A 6,826-nucleotide genomic window follows, 5' to 3' on the forward strand; every position below is an offset into this window, starting at 1 on the left:
GGCAACTCTCGGGTGATATGAAGAAACATACCCTCATGAAAATTGTGAAGAGTGAACATTCCAAGGGGAAGCATCTTTCTAGGCAATGCTGTGTTTGCGCAGTTCACAAAAAAAGGACTATGACTGTCTACATTTGCAAGTGTATAATGCCACTTCAGAAAAAGGAATGTTTTCAGAAATATCACACACTCAAGCACTTCTAGGAGCATTGATAAGTGTTCCCCAAAAATTTTAGTTCATAAAATTAATTAGGTTTTATATTAATTTTTAAAGTGAACAGTGCACAAGTTAGGGTAGTAGGAATAAAAATGCCAGTCCCCAGGGAGATTTAAATATTTAAATCGCCGGTCTGCAAAGTGTTAAAAATGCTTGTCTCGAGCAATTCCATGGTCTAGCAGTTGTTGATTGTGTCATTTCACATTCATTCGTCGCTCATTTACTCTTGTTGGGAAGACCGGTGCTTCTACGTTACCAGCTCATCCTCTGTGCTATTCCATTTTTTTCGTTTCGGAGGGGGTTGACCCCTCCACAAGGTCCAATTCTTGATCATGCCTTTCTTGAGAAGTTCCTTATGTTGACGTAACAGTGTGGCCTCCACTCACTGATGTCGTCTTTCCTCCTGGTCTTCCTGCCACCTGCTGGTACAAGACTGGTGCAGCAGTGCCCACTGCTGATTTCTTTTCACTGCTACAGTCATCCCGCAATTGTTGAGACTCATTATAAGGCTGCTTGCAGAGACAATGTAGACAATTGTCGACGGCCAATTCCTTTCTCCGGGATCCGAAGGTTCCCTGGGTAGTTTCCTTCTTGAAGGCATCTCTCCTGTGTCGTGCCAGTGCTGCACGGCAGGACACCTTCCAGTCAGTTTGTGTTTTCCGTGTCACTTTTGCATGGTAGGACACCTTCCAGTCAGTTTGTGTTTTCCATGTCACTTTTGCACGGTGGCTCGTCCCTCTGCAGGTGACTACCAATCTTCCTCGGCACCCATCCTGACACTGGGTCCGTTCATTCATTTTTCGCTGGTTTTGGTCCCTATGCCTTTTCTTCTTCGGTTCTCCCACCGGCATTAGTTCGGCGTCTTCTACGGGGACCTCTCATTCTCCCGCCTCAAGTTCCATGTCCACTGAGGTTGGCTCTTCTTTACGTCCATTTCGGGTTTGATTTTGGCCACTATCTCCTTGTGGCTGGCGTCCATCCTTTTTTGCATGGCTTCCGTCCTTGCTTGGATAGCGTCAAATTTTGCCATGCAATCTTTGTCTGTCTCCCTCTTTTTCTGCCTGGTTGGCATCCATCTTTTTCAGCCTTTCAATTATTTGTTCCATTTTCGTGTGGCAACACTGTAAACACGCACTTCAGTCTTTAGTTCAATAATCGCTTCAGTCAATGAGCTCCGACGAAATTGTGGTGTGTTTGAGTTCGTAAACCAATTCTGATACCAGATTGTCACATGTTGGGTGTGTATCACACGACAAATAACTTCACGCCATTTTGGATGTAGTGAATTTATTCCACATTCGCTTGTACATTTACACAATATAAAATCTCACAACTACTGCCATCTGCAGTATCACAATTGCTTCCACTGCTCTCATTCACTCCGGTGAATGCTAGACGGCAACTGACTGGTTACTCTGGTAATTCTCCTCATTATGTAGCTTCTGCATTGACAACACAACAGTTATGTGATAGCTGCCACTGTTGCGTAAACGCCGTGTTTACAGGTGTTGCTGGGGAACGTTGCCGAGAGTTGTTTATTGCTGCGTAGTAACCGCGGTGTACGCTGTTATGTCACCACAGGGGATGGGGATGGAGTGTTCACTGGCCTGTTACCGTAGCAGCGGCAGTTGCTCCAATGCTGTTACGTCACCACTGGTGTTTACCGAGCGTTGCACTGTCCACGTCACAATATATTTATAGCTAACATTCTTCTTAAAGACACCATATTTGTGCAAAATATATTGGTTTGTTTCCAACCACACAGTCAGGCCTGGAATGTCAGTGATGCATGTAAGGAAGTAATTTGTATCCTGGTGAGTGTCTGCTTTCTGGCAGTGGTTTTCATCTCTCTAGCAATGGAAAGACTGTTGTTGTAAGTCTTCATTTACATTGTAACGGATAAAAATATCTGCTAGTGTTCATCATAACTTTTGTGAATTCATAACCCTTGTAGACTGAGTGGTACATGTTTCATTTTCCATTTTTATTCCAGCATTATCAGTTTCCTTCTTGATCAAAATATATTTGCTCTTTGTGATATTTTAGAATGAGACCACAAACTTTATATGTACCAGAATTTAGGACATCATATCCTGTACTTCCAGACTTAATGAGAGTACTTAGTTCATAATTCATTCATATACACTTGTTAGCTGGTAGAAATTTGCTTGTTTGCTTAAACATCCTTCTCTGTTGGCAAATATTTTCATGCATAAAATAAATTTCATGAATTTAGGCTCTCACTTATGGTTCAGTGTGTTCCTGTTGTTGGTATGAATGTAGGTTTATATCCTGCATGTGATATTATGCAAACAGCATTTTATACTGGAATTTGTTTGACAGTGCATATGTAACTCTCTCAAATGCATGTTGTTTTCAGGGCACCATTTAACCAGTGACATTTAAGATTCAGAAAACAAAATTAAATTTTTTTTAGAGGTTTGTAAATTTCAGTGGTTTCAGCAACATGCTCTCTTATTTAAATCAAGATTGAATGTTATGGTTGACTAGTTAGCCCTCCTACCTTTTATTCAGGGTTGCTAGGTTCAGATTTCAGCCTCAAGACCTGTTAACCTGAGTCTGCTGAGTACATCAGCTGTTATAAATTTTAAGGAAGTCTGAAATTCAGTTGGAAGAGAAGTACTGCATAAGGTTACAATTTAATTTAGAATAACCAAGGAACTTGCTAGCATGAAGTGTTATATAATCTAACATATATCTGATGCCCTGCTCGAAAGACAAAGTGAATAATATTTCATTTTGTCTAAAACAGGGCATGTCCAGAGTTACAGAATATAATTTCCCATTTCCACATCAGCTACATTTCCTTGTCATACAAGTCATGTAAATTTTGATTCTGCTGAATGTGGCCATTAAGTGTATACACTGCATACTTTCACAGTCATTGTTTATTCGTTAAAATTATTGTTTAGCATTGGCTTAGTTGTTATTAGGTTAGAACACATTGTATGCCACATAATGAATAGTGATTATTTTGATTTTATACTTTGTCTAGTGATTCTAAGTTTTGTACTTCTGTCGACCAAGTTATGTGATGGCAGACTGCTAAAAAACGTAAAGCTATCCCTGTAACAGGCTGTGAAAGCCCATAGGGTTGTGAGACATTGAGGGTCCCACATTAATTAGACAATCGGCTGAAAGATGGTGGTAAGGTTGTCAGCCTTATGCGTTGGCTGCGCTTTACTCCCCAGGAAAATGATTTAATTAATTCCTTGTATTCATTTCTGTTAGAGGCTGAGTCGACCCGAGGGCCATAGTGCGGCCGGAAGGATTAGGTCAATTGAAAAAATCCAATGACCTCATCGGGACTTGATCCCGTGACCTTCTGGCTTGTAGCATAGTGCCTCAACCAGCTATGCTACCGCGTGCCCCCTGATGGCAGACTTCTATGTACATTAATCTCCAAAACTGATAGTGTAGCAAATGAGTGTTATGATCAGAACCTAGCAGAAGATATTCCATCTTCATCTGTTTATGGAGTATCGCATTGTGGGTGCAGTACCTAGATATGCTATTGGTAAACACATCATTTAAAGTTTCTGTTATCACATACAAGGACCAATTTTGTGCATGTTTGGATTCAGAAGTAAAATAATACTGTGCAGTGACTTTTAATAATTAGAAGACAGTCCAAAGATATTTGCTGGAACATAGGTTTGTACTTTAATTAGTAGTCATTTTGATTAGGAGCAAATAAATATTGTTATATGCACAGATTAACAACAAAGAGGTTTAAATGTGTTATGTGCTGGATATTTTGGTCAGATTCTTATTGAAAATATGATTAATGAACAAAAAGTCTGTATCTTATTACACTTAGAAAGAGGGACCAATTTCTGAAGTGATATACATTATGTTAATTATGAGTATAATATTAGGGTCTGTATATTCTGTCTGCATTTTCTAAATGCTGCTATTCAAGAAATATTTCATCAGTGTTCAGTGATTCTTAAGTTGTTTCATATGTACAGGCAGATGGATCGAGTGAACTTAGCACTTTGCGGACCTCGCACGCATTAATACATTTTTCGCTTTTAAACATGGCTTACCGGTCATGTATTAATACATTTTTAGAACACGATAAGTTGCAACACACTTTATTTCTTCAAGCTGTACGTAGCAAGCTGTCAGTGAGTAGTGCAATGTGCGAACACACAGTCCTGGGAAACTTACAAAGTGTGTCCTACTTTTTCGTGTAGTTACTGAAAGCACTTCAGGCTATATTGGAAATTTAGAATTTTATTCTGGTGAAGGAAAGAAATTACAAGAAACTATTCTTTCTGTTTTGGAACCCTATCTTGATCAAAATTACCATGTCTATAAAGACAATTATTATAACAGTGTGGCAACTGCAGAACCCCTACTTTCGAGAAAAGTACGCGTTTGTGGAACAATTCAGAGGCTTTCCTCCAGATCTGAAGGAGGAATGTAAATCCCTGAAATGTGGTGAAACTGCATTCAGTAGGAAGGGGGATATTCTTCTTCAGCTCTGGAGGGATACTCTTGTTGTGAATATGATTTCCACAATTCACATTTCAAGCATGGTTGATGTTCAAAAGAGACATGGACAGGTAAAGAAGCCTGTTTGTATTTCTGAGTACAATATGTTCATGAAGGGAGTTGATAGAGCCGATCAGTACTTGGCCTATTATTCTCTTCCTCGGAAAACAGTAAAGTGGACAAAGAAAGTTGCCTTGTGGCTTATAAATTGTGCCATTTTCAATTCATTTTTGGTTTTCAAAAATCTAAACCCTCATTCAAAATTGAAATACAAGGCATTTCTGCTGAATGTGGCAAAAGCCTGGGCTACAAACCACACAGTGGCAGCAGAACCGGCGGCAGACACAGTCTTAATGCGACCGGGCCCATCTATTCCCACCCCACGCAGGCCTCATGTGGACACCCCTGGGCGACTCTCAGGTGATATGCAGAAACATACCCTCATAAAAATTGTGAAGAGTGAGCATTCCAAGGGGAAGCATCCTTCTAGGCAATGCCGTGTTTGCGCAGTTCACAAAAAAAGGACTATGACTGTCTACATTTGCAAGTGTGTAATGCTACTTCACAAAGGGGAATGTTTCCAGAAATATCACACTCTCAAGCACTTCTAGGAGCATTGGTAAGTGTTCTCCAAAAATTTTAGTTCATAAAATTAATTAGGAGATTTTATATTAATTTTTAAAGTGAACAGTGCACAAGTTAGGGTAGTAGGTATAAAAATGCCGGTCCCCAGGGTGATTTAAATATTTAAGTCGCCGGTCCGCAAAGTGTTAGCATTAATTTTGCACAGTTGTGAGTGTTTTATAAACCAGACAAAACTACCTGCAAGGATTATCAGGAGTATAATGTAGAGACAGTTCATTTGTTATGAAAATCAAATGGTTGGAAATTTCTGTTTAATAAATTGAAATAACATTGCTTTGGTACGTTTTTATGATCAGTTGAACAAACTCATTATATCCAATACATGTAATTGATATACAAAATTGCGAAGTACACGACAAATTTATAGCAATTTTCAATTCTTGTTCATTTATCATCTCGTCACACCATGTAGTATCAGACATACTGAGGTTTTCATTAATTGAATTTTGGGAATGTACATTGCTCAAATATTATTTTTGTAAAGAAAGAAAGTATTTCCAAAAGCTTGAACAGCAGTATAGTGTTTTTGTTACACTGGGAGTTCTACACGTTGAAACCCACCACTGTGCAAGCAAGCAGTGGGAACGTTTCCTCTACACTTTTCTTGCTGGTAATGTGTTATTGATACTGAGGGTAATGCTTGTTTTGTAATAATCAGATAGTTCCACTCTTTTGGATTTTGAATCAATATATAACTGTGTTTGTTTGTTACATCCCAGGGACAGTTTTGGAAAAAAAAAAGTAAAGGTAAATTTATGAGATTTGTGGTTCTTATGGCAGTGACTAAAGAGTAGAGTGGGTGGCCCCAATGTTGCCCACTTTAGGTTTCAGTCTAGGTGTACTATACAGGAACAACAAACACTGTAATGCATAAGGCTATAACCTATCTTTCATTTTTTACTTTTTAAAACCATACTTTAAGGTCTACAGAAGATTCAGTTGTGTTTTAAAAAAGTGTTACAAATTGTTGCACACAGTATACCAAGTATTGCTAACATGCATTCTCATAAAACAGTGATTTGGTCATTGTCCAACACTAACAGTGTTCACATTCTTCTTCTTAATGTAATCCTTTAGCATCTTTGGATGTTAAATGCTCTGAAGCTTCAAGCAGATTTATTTCCTTCTGTAGTGCACTTACAGTTCTTGTCATCAATTCTTTGTCATATTTTATGCTGTGGAATTCTGCAGAAAAAGAATAAGTGGGCTACATGTGTACCCAGATATCACCTTCTGGAAGAAACTAAAAACATTGTAGCAAGTAAAATTGGGAACACTACATGGTTTCATTATGGTAGCAGCTCCAGATAAAGCCAGTCAGATTAATAAGTTCAGAGAAAAATGAATACATTACCTCTTATATGACTAACAAACCATAAAACCTAGTTTTAATAACTTCAACTATCTTAGTACAATGCTAGCATCAAAGCTAACTCATCATTGG

Source organism: Cryptotermes secundus, unplaced genomic scaffold, assembly GCF_002891405.2.
Source record: "Cryptotermes secundus unplaced genomic scaffold, Csec_1.0 scaffold371, whole genome shotgun sequence".
NCBI lineage: Eukaryota > Metazoa > Arthropoda > Insecta > Blattodea > Kalotermitidae > Cryptotermes > Cryptotermes secundus.